General features: G+C 47.3%; 1 long non-coding RNA gene across 1 annotated transcript; it reads right to left on the reverse strand.

Moving 5' to 3' along the window:
• Positions 1–8,357: 8,357 nt before the first annotated feature.
• On the reverse strand, positions 8,358–22,890 carry LOC143121117 (uncharacterized). Its single transcript, XR_012986410.1, has 3 exons — positions 22,148–22,890; positions 21,228–21,321; positions 8,358–9,117 (listed from the first exon to the last, which is right to left on the reverse strand). It is a non-coding gene; the product is annotated as an uncharacterized LOC143121117 (long non-coding RNA).
• Between the last annotated feature and the right edge of the window lie 1,861 nt (positions 22,891–24,751).

The raw sequence follows: 24,751 nt of genomic DNA on the forward strand, positions 1-24,751 counted from the left end.
CTGTGGCGTCTCAAATGCCTTATAGGATAGTAGATTCTGGAAAATGCAGCCAGAAGATAGGACTGCTTTTACCACAAACTATGTGCTGTCCCAAGCTGTGTTGATTTTTTGCAACCATGCTGCCATTCAGGATTCATAATGCCCTCTGCAACAGTAAAGCTGGCTTGACTGTGCTGTGTGCTAATATGTGGCCTTGCACAGTGCCCTGTTGTGCTCTTATATAATATGCTGTTCTGCTTGGCACCATGCTGTGATTGTGAGGTTGTGCGGGACCATGTGCATTGCCCCACCACCACAGTACTGCATCCGGTCTAGTGGTCTAGTATAGCTCTGCTACTGCTCTGCTCAGCCCAGTGGAGACAGGCTGTGGAGTCTCGTCTCAGTCTGTGCTCTAGCCTACACCGATGAAGCTGCATGGGACTTTTTAATCACACGCCTGGCCACTCCTACAGGACACACACACACACACTGACCAACACCACACATACTCCCACTTCTGGTTTAGGCTTTCGTAATGTACAGTGTGTTTGTTAACCCGACAACACTGGACTTGTTCTGTTATTCATCCTGCACAGTCTATTTGGACTTGTAAAAATGCGCTCTTTTGTGTTGAGTCCCACAGGATACCAAGCCCAATGCACACGTCCAGTGGGCTGTGCCACATTGCTGTTCACTGTGCTATGATGTGTTCTTCTGTGCTGCACGATTCTACATTTCTGCTACATTCCACTGTTTTGCTGAATGTAGTATGGCATGACTCCACTGTGACATCAGCTGAAGTGCTCCTCAAAGTTGTGCACCCTGTAGACACTTGACACTAGACTAAACACTTTATCATTATATAATAACACGTTATTAGCTTCTGCAGTCTTCTATGCACTGTACATACAGCATATGTTATATAATTCAATACTACTTTGTCATGTGCTACATGGCTCAAGTTGCTGTTCTGTCATATCATGCCGTTGTGCTCAGTGGTATGCTGCTATGGCTGTGCTGTAGGCTGCTCTCTTATGCAATGCTTTGTTAAGCTATGCACTGCTGCGTTGTGCTGCTGTACCCTGTGGTTGTGTTCTACACAGAGAGCTATGTTAGCTCTGCATAGCAGGCTGTGCTGTATTGAGCTATGCTAAGTTAGGCTATGCTCTGCTGAGCTCTGGTCTGTGGTTTTGCACTCCACAGTACGGCATGCGCCTGGCGTGACTGGTCAGCACCGGTCCCCAGGGGGGAGTGGAACGTTGCGGACTGTGGCGACGCAGACAGAGAGCCGTGCTGGGAGCCGTGGGGTCCAAGCCAAAGCTGCGCTGCATTAGCACATTCTTCCCCACAGAGAGCCTTGGAGTCAGAGGTCAGTTAAACACTCCCACGCAGGGACCCTGCAACGCCCTGGGTGGCAGGACAGTTAAGGAAGAAACACGCAGAGGAAAACAACGCAGAGTCTGATGACAATGGACATCCCATTCATACGACTAATGCTGCAATTAATTATTAAGAGAAGGACTAAATCCCTTTCAGATGTAGGGAGTTTCAGTAATGTTTGTTCGACTGCTTGCTTGAATTTCCCCTGGGGATCAATAAAGTATCTATCTATCTATCTATCTTCTTCCACAAATTGGGTCCATTTTGTAGACACCAACAGAGCCTACCTCAGAGACTCATTTATTTTGTAAATTTTGCTATGAAATATGTAAGTGTTACATTCCTAAAGCCTATTTAATCTTAACAAGTGGGACCTGAATTCATATGGTGAATTTCCAGCTTAATGATGTCACTTCAGATATAATCCTATATTAACAGGAAGGGGGACTTTCGATGTGATGCAAAAGGCTGTGGTAGTATAGAGTGGCACTTCCAGCTGACTTTAGGGGGAAATCTGTGCTCTTGAGTAATCTGGAGTTCGTCTCAGGTCAGAGGATTTGCAAACACTTCTGGGGAAAAATGTAAGTGGGTGTCCTCAATACACCCAGTATCTTCATGTGTGCTGAAGGCAAGGGTGTCACTGCAGAGTGTGTATGTGTGTCTGGTCGTCTGGGTTAAATATAAGACTGACTCTAAATAGAGGGTTGGCTTTTGGGCTGAATTATTATTATTAAGCATAGAGCACCCTGTGTCAACCCCCCCTGGAGTCAATATGAGCTATTTTCCATTAGAGCTAATTGAAATTTATAGAGGAAATATACTGAACGTATATCACGATGTTTTCACTGATACCATATATAGTACATATACTATATATTAAAACAGACAAAAATAAACTCACAGATATAAATCAAAATCAAGTCATTAACCTAATGAATATAAAATGTTATTGTGTATGTTATTGTATGTTATTGTGTATGTTATTGTCTGTATGGTACATTTTGTATGTATGTGTGATATGTACGTGCATGTGTACAGGCATGCTCATGTGTGTGTGTGACTCGGTAGTATTCCCCGCCTCCTCTCTGGGGTGTCAGCTGCGCTCTCCTGCACATGCCTAGTGTGGAGTGTGGCGGAGCGTGGCGCCGCAGGTGATGGCTCGCTGCAGCAGCGGCAACGGCAGCAGACAGCGGGGCGTCTGACGGCCTGCTCTGACAGCGCTGACCGCTCCCAGACGCACTCTATGACCCTCCAGAGTCATCCCTCTCCTGAGGCATTCCTGAACTGGGTCAATTAAACCATGGGTGCATGAGGGAGGGGGGGGGGGGATAGAGAGAGGGGAGAATGGAGAGAGAGAGGGGGAGAGAGGCAGAGAGAATGACAACACAGACAGGCTGAGATGGCAAAACAGTGAAAAAACGATCCATCCATCCATCCATCCATCCATCCATCCGTCTGTCTGTCTGTCTGCCTGGCATATCCGTCCATCGCATGTCTGTCGTAACGGCTTCCATGTGCCGTCGGCCCCAGTGAGTGAGAGAGAGAGAGAGGAAGAGGAACTTGTGCTCTCCGTTCGCGAGAACAGCTATTGACAATTTCCTGAAGTATGCGAGCGCACATGCGGCGCACATCCCAATAGGGCCCCATAGCCTGGGCAAATCAAAGGCAGACTGTTCTCACGTGGCCTTACATGTGGATCACAGACACAGAGAGAGAGGAGAGCAAGAGAGAGAGGGAGAGAGAGAGAGAGAGAGAGAGAGGCCTCAGCAGCCTTTGCTGCCTCGGGAACCAGCTGAGAACTATGCATATACAGCACAATTCCATGATTTCAGCTACGTAACCTGTGGGTTTACCATAGGACAGTCTCTATGTAAGTTACATAGAGAGAGAAAGAGAGAGAGAGAGAGAGAGAGAGAGAGAGAGAGAGAGAGAGAGAGAGAGAGAGAGAGAGAGAAAGTGGAAGGGAAACAAAGAGTCACTGTGGAGACTGTCGTTCCTCTTTTACCAAACAATGTCTGTGCATTAGTTCTCTCGCTTGTCCCCATTGGTCTGTTGCCATGTCACCATGTTCACATGGACAGCTTGTTCTCTGCTTAGCTTAGCAGCGAAGAAACTGGAACTGACCATGACAGCTAACTCATACAAGAACTGAACATAGGAACAAAGATCAGGTTACACATGTCAGTGAGTGTGTGCGGATAGTGTGACTTAGCATATACATGAGGAGGAGACACACACACCCACCCACTCTCTCACATTCTCGCTCTCTCATTCACACACACACACACACCTCAAACTCACAAACACACACACATACAGACACACACACACACACACACACACACACGCACAAACACACATATACACTTGCTCTCTCAAAACACACTGTGACACAGAAATGGCTGGTTCTGCCAAACAGCAAAGCCCTGTTTCATCTGGCCTCACTCGTTTAACTCCTCAACTGGCTGCAAGATAGATGAAACCAGACTAGGGTAAAAGGTGTGTGTGTGTGTGTGTTCTGACGACATTTGTGAGTAAAGATAGGAAAAGAGAAGTTGGGTGTTCATACTGTATGCCTGTGTATATGTGTGTGTGTGTTAAGCAGGTGTTAATTACCTGTGCTATTTTCAAACATAGTAAACTCTGAGTTACCTCCTCCAGTAGGTTCCAAAAGTGTTGTGCCCTCTGACCTTTTAGGAAACATAGCAGCTCCACTCGACTGCTACTGCCCAGACTCCTCACTTGGGAGCACCACCAGCAGTAGGACAGTTTTTACAAAATAAATAAGTACGTTCATAGTTCCCACACATCCTAAACACTGTATGAACTGGGATCGGTTCGGACCCAGACCTGTTTCCGATTGGAGCCCGGTCCAATCTAGAGTCCAGCGCCACCACTGCTCTTTGTGCGGACCCTCTTTTGGGTGTGGTGTCTGTAGAGGGCAGCTGCAGATGGACCATCTCACCCGGATCAGCGCCAGTTCGGGGGAGGTTGGCGGGCAGGAGGGTGAGCTTTAACTCTATTGGTTAAACCACTTCCGGGTGTGGAGTATGTAACCTGCAGCGAATGGCAGATGTTGAGAGGGAAGAAAGCATGTCCTGGGAACCATGTCCCTTTAACAAGATTGTCTGTCTCGTGCGTGTGTGTGTCCCCCCGGCTCAGACTTTCCATGGGATTACATAATCGGCCTGCGGCCGAGCGGGGAGAGAAGCGTCTGTCTGTCTGACAGCTCCTGTACCTGACGTCACTATCAGGATTAAGTGTGAAGGTACAGAAGCGGCAGATTAAAGATTCACAATGCATTTTTTGTTCTCCTCTTCCTGTTCCCTTCATTCAGGCCCACAATGATCCTTATCCCTCTCTCTCTCCCTCTATCACTCTATCTCCCTCTCTGTATCGCTCTTTCTCCCTCTATCGCTCTCTCTCCCTCTATCGCTCTCTCTCTCTCCCTCTCTGTATCACTCTCTCTCCCTCTATCGCGCTCTCTCTCTCCCACCCTCAAGCTCAAAACTCCTCCACCTTTTTCCTCTCTTCCCATCATCCACACAAATCTCTTGCATCTATTTCAAGCGAGCTGTGTAGCATATGTGTGTGTGTGTGTGTGTGTGTGTTTAGCATGTGTGTGTGTGTGTTTAGCATGTGTGTGTGTGTGTTTAGCGTGTATGTGTGTGTTTAGCGTGTGTGTGTGTGTGTGTATGTGTGTGTGTGTTGAGTAGAACGTATACAGGGCTGTGGGGGTTTGGCTTGTTAGTCAGTGGCGGGCGTAGACAGCAGGCGTAGCCAGCGTGCGTACATCCACTCTGAGTCATCTGCTGCCATGAGACACCCAGGGGTGGGTTTTACAGGAGCCCCTAATGAGTCCCACAGACCGCCTGGCCTCTGGTAGCAGGAGGCACAGACGCTCCCCTCCGGTCTGGGGTATGCATGGGGGCGTGGAGGATGGAGAGAGAAAGGGTCTCTCTGCTATTCCTCCCCCGTCCCCCATCTCAGCATTACAGATGATATTTTTTGGAAAAATATCAGCGGTCGGCCATTTTCTTTTCTTCTCCAATGGCAATTCTCAGTGCACATATAGGGGAATTCACTCCACATCCTGTCTGTGTGTGTGTGTGCAGTGACTCATGTGCTGGAATTCATATTTACCAAGGGTCAGTTTAGATGTGGTGTAGACTCAGGGACAGTATGTGCACTGAGTGGGTATGAGAGAGAGAGAGAGAGAAAGAGAGAGAGAGAGAGAGAGAGAGACTAGGCCACAGCCACAGTAGAGCATAAGAACCCAGGGAAGCAGTGCACTGAGTCACTGTCTAGAGACATGTGACTCGCTTCCACTCAGACAAAATGGCCGCTGGAGAGCACTTTTTTAGGTCAAACTGAGCGTGTTACAGTATGTGAACCCACTGCATAGCATAGTTTCTCACAGTAAGACTCATTTGTTTAACAGTAAAAATTAACTCTTTATATCTTTGTCAGATCATCTCATTTTATCTGGAAGTACATTACATTTTTATATTTATGTTATTTTATACCTTTCACTTAGAAGAATTCTAATTGCTAGTAATCATAAAAAACACAAAACAAGTATCTCAGCCCATTTGAGTAAAACATGACCATCCATCCCATCTCCTCATGTAGCGCTCCATGGCCTGCCCACTCCGCTGACCCTGGTATGCAGAGGTCAAGTTGAGATTGCGGGATGAGGGAGCAGCGTTGCAACACCGTCTTTGTCAGGTGTGGGCCTAATGATCTCCCAGTAGCCTGGTACTTGGGATAATCTCTTTAAGCAGCTTTCACATGGTTTGGGACGGGAAGAGAGGTAGTGTGTGTGTGTGTGTGTATGCGCATGTGTGAGGGGTGGGGGCTGGTACGGAGCCCGATGTGTTCTCTGCTCCCCGATCCCTGTCAGAGCATGTGAAGAGAGATGAGTCATCCAACAGGAGGATTGGAGAGGTTGAGGGGCATACAGCCTACAGCACACTTGTCAGAACAGTGACACACACACACACACACAGATTCTCAAATCATCACACAGTGCTCAGCTTTTCTTGAATGGGGGCAACCATTGTCTCATTGAATGTCTCTTTTTAAACTTCCTAGCTTTGGCAAGCAACGAGGCAGTCACGGTTCACTGTTGTCACTTAGTTCCTTAACGGTGAAATGAAAACTCAAATACCAGCAGAGCAGGAGTCCCTCTCCATCTTCAAGAATCTCTCTCCATTCTGAACACCTCAGACAATCCTAACATGCCTCACATTCTCAAACTTACCATGCATATCTACTTGAACTCGTAATACTTTGTGCTGATTCTCTAAAAATCCCTAAACTTACTGAGGCGTGACTGTTGTTCTTCAATTGTAGAAATTGTTGTAATCGGTTTGAATAAAATCGTCTGTAAAATGAATGGTATTGTACTTTGAAAAACATTGTGTATGGTTAATAATAAAGAGGGAAAAAACTCAGACAACATAATTAATTTGCTTAGGAGTTTATTGAATTGATTATTCAAAAATATGTCACTGACATGGCTATTGATACGACAAAGCAAGGACTTCCTGCTTGTGACCCTTCACCCAGTTTCCAAATTACAGAGCAAGTGAGTGTGTGTGTGTGTGTGTGTGACAAAGGGATGTGATCTCTGAGAAGCCGATCTGTCTGACCTCTTGATCCTCTTGGCAGACTGCACCAGGTAAGCAGGTACAGTCCATGAGAGCACCCAAGGACACACTCACACATGCTAATCTTCACTATACATACAAATATACATATTTTACTCTGCACACAAACAGCAGAAATTATATTTAATCTAGAAAAGAATAATAATAATAATGCAACCTGGGGTCTAAGCCCCACGGACACCATGTGAACCTCTGACAAAGACAGGCTTCTTAGGTGTGTCGCTTAAAATCCGGAGCCGAGAGGACCCTCTGCAATCTTTTAATGTACTTGGGGCCAGATTGGCTGCAGCCTAGAGGATCAGGTAAGGCACCTTGGCCCATGACCGGGGAAAACCCTGCACAGGGGTCAGAGTGTGGCGGCTCTGTTACATGAGCAAAGTAGGATGTCTTACAGGGTGAAGATCTAAGAGGTGTGCAATTCTGTAGACAGGGTGTGTGTGTGTGTGTGTGTGTGTGTGTGTGTCCACGAGTCTAGGCAGGTATAGTATGAGTGTAGAGGGCGAGACAAGAGAGGGAGTAAGAAGAAAGAAGAAAAAGTGAAAGAGTGAGAAGAGAAATTATATTTCCCTGAATATTTTATGCATCTTCTATTTTGAAAAACAATTCTTTGACTACACCGTACTGCTACACTATGCCATGTGATGCTGACAGAAACTGAATGGACTTTAAATGAATAAAGTCTGTCTCTTTCTTTGACTGGACTCCTCGTGGGCATCTGGTATCTAGAGAACATTCCCTACCTTTGTGTTCATCTGGCTTGGCACTTTCCAGCAGGCCATTTTTTCATATCCTGTTTTCAGCGGCGGCTTTCGCCCTTGAAGTACGATTTACGACGCATCGAGGTCCGGCTGGCCTCTGTGGCACGAAAGTGTGTGTGTGTGTGTGTGTGTGTGTGTGTGTGTGTGTGTGTGTGTGGTGCGTGTCTATGGTTACATTCAGCCCGAACAAAAACCTACAACAACAACAAAATCAGCAAGGGCATTCAGACCATGGGGCAAGGGAACAAAACAAAACACAAAACAATGAAAATTACAAAAAAATAAAAAATAAATAAAATAAAATAAAATAAAAAAAATCAGCCATGACCAGCCAGTGTTTTCAGCATCAACTCTCTGGCAGAACGCTGTGACTTTACTAATAAACAGAAACACATGTCCCAGTCAGAGACGCAGGGACAGTGAGGAGAGATGGGGAGAGGGAGAGGCCTCATCATCTACTCTTCTGCCATCAGCCACAAAGGAGAGTAATGATAGCAGGGGTGAGAGAGAGAGAGAGAGAGAGAGAGAGAGAGAGAGAGAGAGAGAGGGGGGGGGGGGGGAGTGAGAGAGAGAGAGGGGGGGGAGGGAGTGAGAGAGAGAGAGGGATGGAGGCAGATGTATGGAGGCTATTAGTTCCTGTTTGCATTGTAAATGCATCATGCAGCCCCCTGCCCTACTCCGCACCCAAATAAGGACAGGGTGGGGGGACGTGACCAGGGTGTGGAATGTGGCTGAGTCAGCACGGGCCCTGCCCAGTTGCCTTTGTTTATGCCTGAGCAAAAATGCTCAGCCAGTTAGAGATGGCCAGGCGAGAGTGAGGAGAGGAGGGGAGGCAGGCTGGCCAGAGGGGAGGAGGGATGGAAGAAGACAGAGAGAGAGAGGGAGGGGAGGAATAGACGGAGGTAGAGAGAGGTAGGGGGAGAAAGCGAGAGGTGCGGTGGGTGGGTAGTAGAGATAGATGTGTTGTGTCTGATGTCTGGTCTGATCGAGGCTCAGTGAGCAAGCAGAGAGAGCTACTCTTCAGCTGCAGCTCTACCTCCCTCAAGCCCAAGAGATCCTCTCCTCCTCCTCCTCTCTGTGGGGCATCAGAGGTTCTGGTGCTAGGGGGGTGGGGAAGGAGGCCATGAGAGGAGAGTGTGTGCAGGGCAAGAGCCAACCACAACAGTTCTTCAGCTGGCAGCTTTAGCTGGTACACAAGAACATAAAGCTTGCCAGTGAAGAACTGCTGCGGGTCAGCCAGTGAGCACGGTCTCCCTCAGGTGAGTCCATCATGGCGGTCCACTCACTGCTCACTCCCGGCCACGAGAACACTGCTGGACAGACTTACCCTGCAGGTGGACAAGGGGAAGGGAGGGAGGAGGAGAGGGAAGGAGAAAGCGAAACAAGTGTTAAGACAGTGGGTGTGTAGTTGTGAGAGCTATAGACAAGGAATATTCTGCATTCTGTTTTTTTCTCTCTCTCTTTTCTCAATTCTTCTTTTGATCCCATTTACAAACCTATTTTTAGCACACATTTAAAAAAAAAAAAAACTCCCCTCACTCCAGCCATTCAGCCAGTGAACATTCAATCCTTCCACTAAAAAACACCCAGTGGAGCTGAGAAGTATCCGTTTGGCGCCCCACCCCATCTCCTGGGCCTCTCCCCAGTGCTAAATGATAGCCGCGGGCCGGCCACTGTAAAAATGCCCCAGCCCTCAGAGCGCACAGGCCACAGTGTGCACTCATCCCTCACCCAGAGCCACAGGCCTGTCGGGGTTTATGGCGCTTTACTGTGGCATTAGCCAGACAAAGCTTAGATTGACTTTGAGTGTGTGTGTGTGTGTGTGTGTGTGTGTGTGTGTGTGTGTGATTGAACCCTGGAACTTTATATGAGAACTGTCTGTGACAGACACCACAGGCCCTACTGGTTGGGCCTTAATATCTTCACATACCCACACACACACACACACACACACACACGAGGGGAGGCGATTTGAGTGGCACATTCATCCCCCACTTCCCTGTTCTCCCCCATCCTCCTCGGCCCCTGCTCCTAATTGAATACAGACAGACGGTTGGCCCTGCGGACAAGCCGGGGACAGAGAAGGAGCTCTGTTTGATCAGCAGGGAAGAACTTTTGTTTCTATTCGAGTTTTTTTTTTTTTAACGGGAGCTCGGGAGCGGCGTGGCCGCCAGGGAACACAGGCCGTGTGTTTAAGAGGCGTTCTGGACTCGTGTGGGCGCGTGCGGCAGCTCAGCTCTGGAGTTCCTCAGCGCTCAAACACTCCAGATTTCATGACTCGTGTTGTAAACCTCATCGTCAAAGCATCAGGATCGCTTTCCTGCTGTCCGACTTAAACAGGAATACTCTTGTGCACATGTAGGCAACTGGGTACTTTTATCCTACTGAATTACAGGAGAAAAGCTAATCTCCTACAAAGATGTGTTTTTAAAAAAAAAAAGTAAAGTAGGCTATATTTGAACTACTGTACATCCGACTATCAGAAAAAGCTAAAAATTGATGTCTAGTTCATTCTAAAAATAAAACCAGCAGATTCAGTATGCAGTCACTTCCTCAACACCAATGCGTGCAGTAATGCTTAAAGACTTGAGTGTTTCTTTCTTTTTTTTTTTTAGAGGTGGGGAGGTTGTGGGGGGGGTTGCACACAGCACCTCAAAGAGACATTGATTGGGCCAGCCAGTGTGTTAAAGGTTGCTTTGTGGCCGTGCATTTCTGAAGCGGTTCAAGGACGAGCCCTGGGTGAGCAGGGAGGCAGGCAAGCAGGCAGGCAGCGGCACGAACCCATCGACCCCTGCCTGTGCTGAGCTGAGCGGAGCTGAGCGGAGCTACACCACACCACCGCCGCCATCGCCACGCTGGAAAGAGCCAGAGCGCAAAGCACTAGCCAGAGGCACCATACACACACACACACACACACACACACACACACACACACACACACACACACACACTCTCTCTCTCTCTCTCTCTCTCTCTCTCACATTCACACACACAGCCTTTCTCTCACATACACACACACTTGCTCTCTCAAAACACACTGTGACACGGAAATGGCTGGTTCTGCCAAACAGCAAAGCCCTGTTTCATCTGGCCTCACTCGTTTAACTCCTCAACTGACTGCCAGATAGATGAAACCAGACTAGGGTAAAAGGTGTGTGTGTGTGTGTGTGTGTGTGTGTGTGCCGGAAAAAGAAATTTACAAATGTGGTTTGCCTGTGACAATCCGATCGTACTGGGTTAGGTGAACCCCTATCCACCCCCACCCTGTTTTCCGTTGTGTTTTCTGCCGTGTCTTCGGCGTGTGGATATCAGACACCTAAATGCCTGAATTGTTCTTTGTTCTAGTTTGGAGATAAAATTCCTTCTGTGTCCAGGAGGCTACAAGCAGGGACAACTGAGGAGTATAGTTTCAGGAGTCAAACACACCCACACATGCATACACATACATACATACACTCACACAGACACACACACACACACACACACACTTTATCTTATGTGCACGCCCGCACAGATACACCTCATTGCACTTCAATGTTCTTTAGTTTGCAGACCTTCATCTGTCTCGAACACACAAACGCACACACTAATATTTACGCAAACGCACACAAACACTGCACTATACATTTGACGACCAGTTGGAACATTATACTTTACCGAGCATGGCATGGCAATGCCATCATCCAAGACAATGGGCAACAAGCAGGCCGATGCACTTGTCCAACGCTCTAAAAATACACTGTGAAACCAACTACCCTGGACCTCCAAAATGACCAAAACAACAGCTTTGCCCCAAACCACTGTTGTGCTCTCCGCTGTACCCGGGCAGCCAGTACCCACCCAGCAAGAGCACACAATGCCAACCTCATCCTGACCCCGCTGGAGGGGGGCGGGTGGGGTGGGCTGGGTGGATACTGGACTGGTCCCACCGAGGGACAAACGAGAGTGTTCAAGCATACTACACTCTTCCTGTCTCTCTCTCACACACACACACACTCACACACACACACACACAGTTGCACACAACCTCGCTCGTCGTCGCCATGGAACACTCTGTTCCCAGTGAGTGATTTATTGTCCAATGTGGACATTTCCCAGAACAATTACAGTCAGCCGGCACACCAGACTGAAGATGAGGCTGCCTGGTGTGGTGACTTATCCTCTGCTACCCCTCCTAACACACACACACACACACACACACACACACACACACACACACACACCACCACCACCCCCCTTTCCCATTCTGCTCAGCCACATGCTACTCCCTGTGGCCTAAATAGCACCCCCACCATGCAGCCCCACCCCACCCCACCCCACCATCCCTCCCATCCCCCCTAAAGTCACAGGAGCCGGGCGCCCCGCTCCTCAAATGAAGCCATTAATCAAAGACCGGTGGCGACGTGGAGAGGGGGAAAAAATGTGCTTCAGACCTCTCCTCTCCTGCCTGCTTCTCACCAGCTTCCCTCCGCCAGGACGGCAGTTGCCGGGGTGACGTGGGGAGCCGTGTCACTGCCCTTCCGCAAATGGCCGTACTCCGCCGCCGCCCTCGACGTGGCAGTTAAAAGGTTGGTGGCGACGGGTGAATGGGCCCAAATTTGGTGCCGTGCACATCTAAAGAGAGCCGACACACACCTCGTTGCACGGAGTCAGTCATGGGAACCTCTCCAGGTGGTGCACTCACTAACCCTTAACACACACACACACACACACACACACACACACACACACACACACACACACACACACAGCATATAAACCACAATCCTGCAACTGCTTCTCATCTGACCACTAAACTAAGAGGAGAATCTGGACAGGCTGAGAGAGAGAGATAGAGAGAAAGAGAGACGGAGGAAGGAAGAGAGTGAGAGAAAGCAAGTGAGAAAGAAAGAGTGCAGGCAAACGAGCGAGCGAGACTGGTCAGTCTTCCGCAGTCAATCCCAGCGGCTCCCTGTCCGCCATAAAGCAGTAAATAACGGGCCATATAAATCTATCAACGTGACACCCGGATCAATGCGTCAGGCTTCTCTTCAGCACCCGGATGAATAACCAAGAGGAAGCCGGGCGGCCGGAGGAAAGGGGGGAGGGGAGGGGAGGGGGGGCCGGGAGGAGAGCAAGGGGTGGGTGGTGCAGGGTGGGGGTGGTGGGGGTGGAGGGAGAGCCATTTAATTAATGTAAAATCCTGATTTTTTGCCTTTCCTCTGCACAGGAAGCCAGCGTTCCAAAATAAAACCCGAGCTAAACAGCAATAACAATTATGTAGTAGGAACAGCGTGTTCTACGGAACTGCAGCTCCACGCCATTCACAGAGGCCGTGGCTGGAGATGTGAAATTCCTGTCATACTTGTCTCCTCAAGCAAAAGCCCAAAAAGAACAGAGAGACAGACGGACAGAGAGAGAGACAGAGAGTGAGAGAGTGCGTATATATATGTGTGTGTGTGCGTGTGTATGACTGGGTGAGAAAGGGGGAGAGAAAAATGAGAGTGAGAAAGAAAGAAAGAAAGAAGTGTACAAAAACAGAGAAAAAGGGAAACAACAAGAACAAGCAAGAAAGAGGGAGAGAGAGAAAGAGAGAGAAAGGAGAGAAAGGAAGAAAGAAAGAAAGAAAGAAAGAAAGAAAGAAAGAAAGAAAGAAAGAAAGAAAGAAAGAAAGAAAGAAAGAAAGAAAGAGACACACCCAGTGGTGGAAATGCTGGAAGCACTCTTGTCCTCTCTGCTGCTCTGAATAATTTGAGGTTGGAGCCATAAATTGGCATTCCCTCCAGAATGCAGCAAGAATCTCTGGATGGAAACCGCTAGAGCCTTCTGGGAAAACAGAGAATCCATTTTAGTTATGAAGTGCCACTTGAAACGGAAAATGCACAGATTCTTTTCAACCGGAAGTGTATCCCACTACATTTTACCCAGTATGCATACTCACGTACATACACACACACACATACACACCTTTACTTCAAATTCCTTACCAAACAGTTACTATCCACATCTATCGTTTACTTACAGTGGTCCACCACACGCCTTGAAAAAAGAAGAAGAGCAGCATCTGCCTGTCCGGCTGATTTGAGAGTGCACCCTTTAGATTTGTGGCCACTGTAAATAATTTATCACCACCTCATCCACTTACCTACAGCATCTACTTATAATTCCTGATACATTTACATTGGTTGCCCTTTTAGCTACCCATAATCACTAACAACAGCACTAAACTATCCAACAGGACCGCCTGCTTACCAGGCCTCAATGCAATGCATCAAGTCCAATGAATCACATCCACTTGACAGAGACGCCATTCCGAACTCCTATGACATTCAGAACGGCATCTTACTCATTTACATGTAAAGTAGCGTGGAGCAGTGTGACTTGTTTAGAATGAGCTATAAATGGTTCCTCAGATGTATCATGAGACCCACTGGTGTTGGGTACTGGGAAAAGTGAGGTGGGATTGGAGGGGGGTGGGAGTGGCAGTAAACAGGAAGTGAAGGCTGTGTGTCATCCGGGCCGCAGACGTCACAGACACATCCTGCCAGCTGGATTCCACGAAGCCCCAAGCCCACAGGCTCCCAGACGTGGTAATGATGCTGGGTTCTCATCCTGCCTTTAACGACTTGACGTAGTGAGCACAAGAGCGAGTGTGAGTGTGTGTGTGTGTGTGAAAGAGAGAGATAAAGAGAAAGAGAGAGAGAGAGAGATGCCTATCTCTAAACGCCCTCAACCCTGGCTGGATGCTCCTCACCCCCATGCCCTGCATAGACACAGACAGAGACACACATCATAAATGGCTGATCTGCTCGAATGCTGCTGAGCCCTCAGCACTGTCTCCTTCAGCAGGGGACACACTGAGAGCACACCCCACGCCACTGCCTCCGACAGGACCTAGCCTGCAGAACACCGCCACTACCCCCATCCACACCAACGCAGTCCCTCTTAGTTCTCCTGCGAAAAAAGGAAACTGTCCCTTGCATAGCATGTTTATAATTCATTTGTAACTTTAAAATAAACTTATAAGCCCTCCCTGCTTGCCACATTCCCACTTAAAAAATGAATGAGCATCTGGTGTGAGTGGAAGTTGAAATGCTTGTCCACTGATGGGTCTGTAGGGCCCACCTTCAGAGTAGCTGTGAGAGTTAAACTTTGAACCTTGACCTTCATGCTGCAGCACTCATTCCTTGAGGCCTCACTCGGCAAACACGGGCGAGCGAGCAAGCAAGCAAACAAAATAGTTTAGATGCAAAAGAGGAAATTCCACGCCGCTTATACAATGGAAAGGACTGTGGGGCAAACACAGCAGTAGCAGAGCCACTCCAGGAATTCCCATAATCTTCCGCTAATATCAGTCCCGGGAGCCGGGAGAGGAGAGTAGACTTTCCATAAATCTCTCCCAAAACATGGACCGCAGGTCTGTGTGCAGCCATGGTGGGTGGGTTAGTGCGGGGGGGGGTAGAGTTTTTTTTTTTATTGGGATGGTGGGTTGTCAGTTGACATGATAATGTTCCTGACACTCCCTCATTTAAAATGTGCATTTGTGGGAAGGGTTAATCCAGTAAATCACACACACGAGCCTGATCAAATATACTGCAATGCACTCAGACAAGAGGCATGTGTCTGGAAAAACCCTAAAAAGGGCAAAATGCGACACACACACACACACACACACACGGGCTGTGTGTGCCATAGCAGCGTATATCTGCATGCAAACGAGACGAGATGAGACTGTTCTCAGGTTCCGTGCTTAGCACAACTCCACAGCAAACAGACCAAAATGGTGTCCCCTCCACAGGCCAGCTGCGATTGTTTATCCGCTCTCGCTGGTGTGTAAAGATCTAATGATGACCGCTTTCGGCAAATGAAGTGTGTGTGTGTGTGCGCATGTCTATGTGTGTTTGTGTGTGTATGGAATGGGTGAGTAGTGTTCAACACCCACAGGTAATTATGCTTTCCTGGGCTGCTCTTTGGAATTTCACATGCCAATGCTGAGACGCAGAGCGCATCTGGCCCAGATTTAACAAAAGGCACCGCGTTCCCCTTTTTCTTCCTCTCCGTCGTCTACTTCCATGTACTCCTCCTCTCATCGGCTGTAAGTTATGCAGCTGACTTTGTCAAAGTCACCCTCCAAACTCCGCTCCCGCGGGGACCAGAAATGGAAGGACACACCAAGACAGAGTCGAGGAAACTGCCAGTGACTCAAAACAAACAAAATACTTAAGTCGACGTCACCACCTCGGAGTGACGAACTCCCCAACAGTCGCGTATGTACACATCTGTCCAGTGTTTAGCTATGGTGTGTCTTTCAGCAGAGCTTCATGTTCCAGTAGGAAACCGAATGCTGGTGGTACGCTCACAATGGGTTTTCTGTACATTCGGTGGTTTCCTAGCAGCTGATCAAGTTTTCCAGACACACCTTCTGTGCTGTGGGAGACTATGGGGATGTAGGGTTTGCCACTGCACCATGACCGCTGACTCAATGCCTCTATCTGAGGGAGTGTGTGTGTCTAAGTGTGTCAGTCTGCCGAGGTGTTCTTCTGTGTGCCCCTCCCAAGAGTTTGCTTCTAAATGTGTGTGTGTGTGTGTGTGTGTGTGTGTTCACAGGTCACCTGCGTGTGCATTCGTCTGGAAGGTCTTCTGGCGTGACTCAGTCAGGCTATGATTTCAGTGGCTTCCAGTCCCTCCCTCCCCCTCCCCTTGCATTCCTGTTGGTCCTGAAGTGGTTATAACACCGGGCCAAAGCCTGCATTCCACAGAAGTACATTCTGGAAGCTTTGCCATGCAGGCAGACGGACAGACAGACAGACAGACAGACAGACAGACAGACACTCACGCAGGCTCACCACTTGCGCAGCCCGACCTACGGGTAGAAATGACACGCTCAGATCACGAGCGCATTAGGATGACCTAGACGAGACATTCTGTAAGATCTCCATCTTGATTTCCCTTATCTCAAGCCGCTGCCTCCACTCGCTCCGTCCAGCTGCGGTCAAACTCTGCGGTACACCTACTACTAGACTACAGTGGAGGATTCAGTTCAAAGACAAAAAAATAAATAAGTGTAGCGGAAAATGAAGAAAAAAAAAAAAATCAAACATGGGAAATTCTGCTGTCTTCTGAAGCCTGGCTTGAATGGCAGGTGCAGCGAACGCTTCAGTTTTCAAGACAAAGATCCACGGCCGAGAGCAATTATCGATTAAGTGGTGTGATTAAGAGCATCTGCTCACAATAGCAAGACATTAATGCCTCATTTCTGATTTGTACTGGGACTTGACATTACAACAGCAGGAAACACCAAGCACTAACCCAAACCTTTTTTGCAAGCAGCTTTTTGACTACAAGGTTTGACAGAAATCAGCACTCAGCGCCATCACTTACCCTACAGCCATTTGCTCCTACATGGAAGTATGCTCAACAGGTTTGTTCCTGCAGCCTAGCCATCCCACTGTCTCCCTTTCTCTCTACCTCTCCCTCCCTCTCTCTCTCTGCTGTTCCTTCTCTGTCACACCTCCCCCCCCCCCCCCCCCCGATCCATTCCCCTTCCTCAAGGCCTTTCCTCTGGTCAGGTCCCTGCGCCACACATTCCGTAGATGCCTGGTACATATGGTAAAAATTCCATTCCGCCTGCTGCGGCCCTTCATACCGTCTGAGCAGAGCGAGGCAGAGTGGTGAGAGGAGGGAGAGGAGAAGAGAGGAGAGCAGGGGAGAGCAATGGAGAGAAGAGAAGAGAGGAGAGGAGAGCAGGGGAGAGCAATGGAGAGAAGAGAAGAGAAGAGAGGAGAGGATAGGAGAGCAGAGCAGGGGAGAGCAACGGAGAGAAGAGAAGAGAAGAGAAGAGAAGAGAAGAGAAGAGAAGAGAGGAGAGGATAGGAGAGCAGAGCAGGGGAGAGCAATGGAGAGGAGAGAAGAGGAAGAGGAGAGAAGCTACTTTCTGCTAGACTGACCGCTGTCTCTCCCTGTATTTCTCTCTCCCTCTCTCTGCTGTGCTCTGTGCTGATTCACACCAGCAGTGCACTGGCTGAGAGAGACAGGGAGAGACAGGGAGAAATACAGGAAGGAGAGATGCAGATAGGTAGATGAATAGATAGACAAAAAGCAGATGAAAAGAGAGCGAGGAGAGAGAGAGATATGAGAGAGTGGGTGATACACAAATGAAAGGGAGAGAGGAAGGAGACACACAGAGCACAGTGAGGGAATGCAAGCGGAATGAAATGATGGGTGAAAATGAAAGACTGAAAGAGAGAGAGAGAGAGAGAGAGAAAAAGAGAGAGAGAGAGAGAGAGAGAGAGAGAGAGAGAGAGAGAGAGAGAGAGAGAGAGAGAAATGGGAGCGAGAAATCAACCCTTGCCTGAGCCAGCAAGAGTCTCCAACTGCGTGGCAGGCAGGAGATCTACATTGTTGGTTTCTGTGTGTGTGTTTAGGGGTGGGTTAAAATTCCATGAGGAACAATAGCCCGAAAAAACTTAAACTGGGTCACTTACAAGGCAGTGTGAAACACAAAGCCTGCACTCCATTTAATCAAGGGAGATTACACAGCTCCCTGAGGACAGGCACTCTGAGGAAACACACTCGCTCTGCTCGAGCTACAAGTCTCCAAGCCTGGCAAGGCCGAGGTATGCGACTCGGCTGTTTGACAATCCCCACCACACACACACACACACACATACACACACACACACACACCAAATATCAACAGTTTATTCTACAGGTGGGCAGAGAAGAAAGTGCAGTCATGCCCATACACTGAATGACATTACATTACATTATGCTGGCTAGTGGTGGTGGCATGTAGCGTTGGCCAGACGTGGAGGTTTGATCTAGGCCAGCTGGTGCTGCTGGATCCAGTCCGGGCCCCTCCATCCCCAGCCTGGACAAGGACAGGGGGCCCAGCGGGGGTGGCTCTGTTCTGGGACAGATCGGCCTGCTCAGCCCTGGTCTGGATCTGGATGTCTGTCTGACACCCAGGCCCCCCAGGACCAAGCAGTGTGTGTGTGTGTGTGTAGATGGGGGGGGGGGGGGTGTTACTGGTGGGGATGGTGTGGGCGAAAGGCACACAGGGTGTCAGAACACTGCACCTCTCCCACCATCAGAGGAGAACGGCAGCCGCTGCGGCCCCCTGCCAGAGCAGGCAAACTGCTTTCACAGAGAGAGAGAGAGAGAGAGAGAGAGAGAGAGAGAGAGAGAGAGAGAGTGATAGAGAGAGAGAGAGCGATAGAGAGAGAGAGGCCGGGAGAGAGCTACACCCCCGCAGCCCACACACTGTCTGTTCTCCACACACTGCGTGACAAATGGAAGCCAGAATTTCCTTTCAGAAAGGGTTTTTGTAGCGTCGTCATTTACATACAGTTGTAAAAAAAAATGCCCAGAATCAATGCTTTTGAGGATTTCTTAAAAAACAACGACCAATGACCTGTGAGGCAGTACGCTCATAAAAAATGTATGCAGATGCCAACCAGCTGGTCTGAGCGTTATAGCATTTCATTTAAGGCCAACACGCATCTATTGATCCCAGCACGGCAAAGGAATGGATCACCTCAGAAGGAATTCAAAATGTGGCTACAATCCACAAGAATTTCACTAACCTATGCCCGGAAAGGCCTCTTTGTCAAAGGCATTTTCAACAAGCCGAGAGGGAATCAAAGTATTCGACTGAACCAGTTTGTAGTCTCACGGCGGATTCTGAGTGTTTTTGCACTGACAAAGCCCGGGGCCTGCGGGAGTTCTGCCCCACACCAAACCAAACAACTCTGGGAGATATCTGCAGCTGGACGAGAGGGAAAAACAGGGCGACGGCACAGGCCTTGAACTGCACTCGCTCACGCAAGCCACTGCAGCGATTTCTCCTTGTGACACTGACATATACACACGCACACAAATGCATACCGCCTGAAGAGGCAGACTGGGCGACTACACTCTAGACATATAGCCTTGGATGTCTGCATTAATCTATACGGTATATGCAGCAGGTGAGACTAAACTAATCGAGTGCCGCTGGCGATACAAGACACATGGCCAGACTGTGGGAGCACACAGCAAACATTAACAGAGGATAAGACTGAAGGCTGGCGGCTCCACACTGTCCTTTAAGCATCTAGCAAAAAGGACAGGCCATTTGTTTTCCTAACTCTGAATGAAAATATATGACGTGCAACAGGGCGAGGCAGGCCTATTCATTTTTTGAGTGTCATAAGTATGTCAAGTGTGATTGAGGCCTAAATCTGAAAAGAATTAAGAGACGGAAAAAAGTTTGATATGGCCTGTTAACTGCAGCCATTTAAAACTGTGCTCTTGACTGGTGTGGAAAAATAGCTATACATGTCGTGTACGTATATTGTATTTTTTCATCTGTCTAAGTGGCCATATTTCCACTTGAAAATATGTAATTTGCCCTTCACATTTTTCTCATTCTTGGCCGGTGCAGCGGATGCTGTATTAAGTCATTGCAATTCAAAGAGGCCCGTGACAGGGGGCACAATTGATTTTCAATAACTGTATTGCCTTCTCATCAAAGGGCGACGAGCTGTGGCACAGGAAGGGGGGAGGGGGAGGGGTGGTGGCAGGGTAGAATGGGGGCGGCAGGGCTGGGTGTTGGGGTGGTGCAGTGCCAACAATCTCTCCACAGCACCAACTCAAATGTTTGAGAGGGTGGGAACCAACCCAAAAGGGTCCTGCAACTCATCCAAGCTGCCTGCCGCACACAGCAGGCCAGGAAGCAAACTTTGGCCCCATCACAACCATGAATACGGATGAAGCGCTAATGTCGCAGAAGAGACAAGTCGTTGGGGCATAGAATTGGGCCCCTGTGTATAACGAACAGGGTGGCATTCCACAGCAACCGGCTGCCAGGATTCACCATAATCCTGGAGGTCTTGACGGCAATTCACAACCGCTTCTGGGTGAACTGCATTAGTTTCACACACCCCACCCCATGTTGCAATACAGTCAGGTGAAGTCAAAGTGTTGTGTGTGTGTGTGTGTGTGTGTGTGTGGGGGGGGGGGCTATTGGGGCACCGCGCCCCCACATATGACACAAACTCCAAAGTTGAGAAACTTCTGTTTCAGCAGGATTTGATTTGGTAAACTAAAACCAAATTCTCTTTAGGGTTTCACGTATGCGGCAACTCAAAACTACATTTTTGAGTGTTGAAATCCTCAAACTATGGTTGCATAAGCATGAGTTGGGGAGCTTGTAAACACTTGCTAAATTACATAATTTCTGCCTCAATTTCAAGACACTAAAAAGAAAAGAACATGCTCTCACCAATGGTCCAACAATATTGGGACCATTTTGGGAGCAACTTCCAATAGTCTACCTTGCTAATCAAAAGGTAGCCATTCATTTCAGTAATTATACATGAATGAGTGCTCTGTTAAATATACAGAACACTCTGGAAATCGAGAGGGAGAAAAACAAAAACAGTAAATCATAGACAAAATTGATAAGGTGTCTTCTTACCTTTGGCAGAGAGGACTACCGTGACTCGCTTGCTCCTGATGCCTGATTCTATCTTGCAAACCAGCCAGAAAATACTGACGTTTTCCCACGAGAACTGTATATGGGAGAAAACAAAATGAGAGTCCCAGTGGACGATTGACAGTAGAAATGAGAAGCGTCTAGAGAAAAGGAAAAATGGGAAAGCAGAACGTGCTCATCTATATCGCAATGTACAGGGTGGGGCCTGGTGGAATTTGCCATGCATTCATTTCGCGGAGAGGACTGGACTAAATCCAATAATTATTTATTCATATAGGATAGGCTTACTGTAGGCTATAAGTTTGTTGATTGTCCTATTTTGTCAATATGACGTCTTCGTCGAATAATGAGCTGTATTGAGTAAGTTTAAAGAGAACAGAAAACTGGCATTAGGCTATAGGCTATCCTACGTTATCTCATTACCCCAAAAGCAACAGTAGGATAGCCTATGGCCTAGGGATGATCTAGGCTACTCCATGAATTTCCACAGGCAAAAAGAAGAGTTGCCTACACCTAATAAAGCGCGTTTCATTTTTGTCCGCCTAATAGGCCTACATAGAAAAAAACATTTAGTAGGCTATGTAATTATCTGTCTTAGGCCTAATTAAAAAAGTATTAAATTAATATATCAAATGAAGCGCCGCCCACTTTTTAATATCGATCAAATTAATGCTATTACGGCTTTTCCTGTTGCACGCATTTTAAAAGCCTTGGCCTGGACCAGATCGTCTGGCCGCTGTTAAGAAACTGGAATAGTAGGCTACGCAACATTGATCTATTGGCAGTGAAGTTGTTTTGGATAACATTGTGTTGCATTTTATGTGTAATACTGTTGCTTTAAACTACGGTCAGTGAAAAGTTTTACTGAACTATGCTTAGGGAAAGTAGGATAGGCTACTCACCATTTGCTGTGACATCCTCCAATGACTTGCCGTTTTTCGCGAAAAGAAACTTGATAAAAAGCTTTCAGTTCATGTGGTTTTCCATCGTGCAAACAACTAAAAGACATCCTCAAATTCTGAGCTGAAGATCGTCCGACTGGACTACACTGCTCGCACACGCCCTATATCGTTCCGTCAACTCTCAATTATTCAGTCCGTCAGTGGTTTGCATGTTAACTTGCAGTCTTTAAGCAATAGCCCATCCGAATACCATTTAACAACGCTTAAATGAGCAATTTCAGAAAATGGTTACTTACAACATTCATAGAAACGTTAACTTCATAAAAACGATCCAGCGATTAATGCTGTGTAATCCAATGCTTCCTCTCCTCCTTTAAAAAGGTTAGCCTACTCGATACCGACAGTTCACATAAAACCAAGTCAAATGTCTAAACCTCGAATAGCCTACAACCCCATTTATTTATCAAATGTAATCTGGACATATTCTAATCAAAGATTTCCGTCTTTACTTATATTCTCTTCTACAGAGAGCCACACCTTAACCCTAAATCAATTCTGACATTCCAAATAGCCCACCAAACACCCATCTTAGCCAAAACCCACCAACCCAAATAATATCCACTAGTAACACAGAATTATTCCCTTATCTACTACAATTTAGTGCAACAAAATCGATAGAACGAGATGCTACCCAGATACCACATCTACACCACTCTTTCCAGCTTGTCGACGACTCTCGGATCTTCACTTCAACTCCCCTCCTCATACCGGCTTCTCTTTTCGATCAGCTGGCAGTGCAATGACGCCAAATGCAACAGCTGACCAATCAAACTCTAACGTCAAAGAACAGCTATGACGCCCACCACTTATTGATCTGAAATGTCAGGCCGTTTCACCAATGCTGTTCTCGCTGGCAGGCGGGGATAAAGTAGGAACAGCCAATCAAATGACCTGCAGTCGACAGGCGTTTCGCCATTGACCTATAGTATTGCATAAAATGAAAAGACTCCACCATCTGAGAGTTGAGTTCACGGCACGAGAACTACCGTGTTTGGTAGCAATGACAGGTTAATATCCCAAACAAATACTTCAGTGTTAAGAAATTATTTTATTGTTTATCAGATGCCAGTTTTTATTTATTGAAAACCAGTGACGGAAAATAACAACCATCTATGCATCACAGGGCAATAAATAGTCCTAAACTACCTGTGTAGGGTGCGATATCTCGTTAACATTGCTTATTTGGAACACAAAAGCAATGTTACTGTCCTGTCTGCAAAATAGGCCTTCAGTAATTCATCCTTAAAACAGTTTCATAAATATGCATATTAAGAGCTGTGCATTTGCTTGGTTGTAACAGAGCGCAATAAGTGCTTTTGTGGTTTCTGATGTGTTTTTAGCCTATAAACGTGTGCTATCATTTTTTAACAAGCGCTGTTTTGTAAATGGAAACCTTAATTGGGGTCTTGCTGAAAGTACAGATTTCTTTGTTAATCTGAAAATTCTTGCCATTCTCAGAGAGTGCTCCGTTCTAAACTGCAGGCTTTCACCCTAATAAAAATCTTGGGCATTTGTCTGTCGACATATTTCACGACTCAAATAGCAACCTAGGAGAGTGAATGATAATGAGGGTGATGGCAATTGTTGACGTGACATGTTAGCACATAACGTTTCTAACATGCACAACAGTTACTAATGCCACAGTAAAATAGACTACCACACAAATGAACATTCATGATTTGTATAATCTATATAATCTGCAAGCATTTGATTTATCATGCCATAACACTTATCACATGCCTATCTTAGAAGAGTCACAAGTTTAATAGGTACCCCATACCACACAAATTATGGCACCTATTATTTGTTATAGACCTAATCTAAAATTCAGTGAAATATACCGTAATATGTGAGCACTTGTCAGAAGGAAATGCCTTTCACAGAAAAGTGATGAGTTTAACTGGTACCCCAAACCATGTAAAGGAGAGTAGGCCCTAAAGCAATGAATCCAACAATCTAACTAGGAATAGGATGTAAGAGGAGTTGAAGTGTAGAAACTGCTATAGTGTTTTTGAGTGAATGTTCCAGAATGTTAAAACTTTCATTCAAGAATAATCTATCAGCATGTGTAAAAGTATATGTAGCACTCCGCTGCTTTATTTTGCCATTCATGTTTCTTCTTCACAGCCATTTCATTGTTTTATTTATTTATTTATTTGTGCTCTGCAGCTAAGTAGCCAGGAAATAGCTCACTCGGCCCGGCCGGCCACAGCCCCGAAGCAGCCTTTAGCGTGTGAGTGTGTCTTCCGTGCTCAGCCTGGGCAAAGACAGAGGCATACTTCTGCCTGGTTACCACTGGCACGGCCAAGTGTCCTATTTCATTCCACTGCATCTCACATTCCCACACCCATATCTCTGCGGCAGAGCAAGGAGAGGTCCCACTGCACAGCAGTCTAGGAATACCCTTGGACATTAACCACCACCTCGGCGGCTGCATAGCCCCTCGATTCACAATCAGGTGAAAATATGCGACTCCGGCCTCCGTGTAGCGAAACACTGTGGCTATTACTTCAGGCATGCTAAATATTTGCTGCTATGTGGGAG

This window comes from Alosa pseudoharengus, unplaced genomic scaffold (genome assembly GCF_046254945.1).
Source record: "Alosa pseudoharengus isolate Yale_2024_CS ecotype anadromous, Long Island Sound unplaced genomic scaffold, YU_APseudo_1.1 YU_APseudo_1.1_scf_13, whole genome shotgun sequence".
NCBI lineage: Eukaryota > Metazoa > Chordata > Actinopteri > Clupeiformes > Clupeidae > Alosa > Alosa pseudoharengus.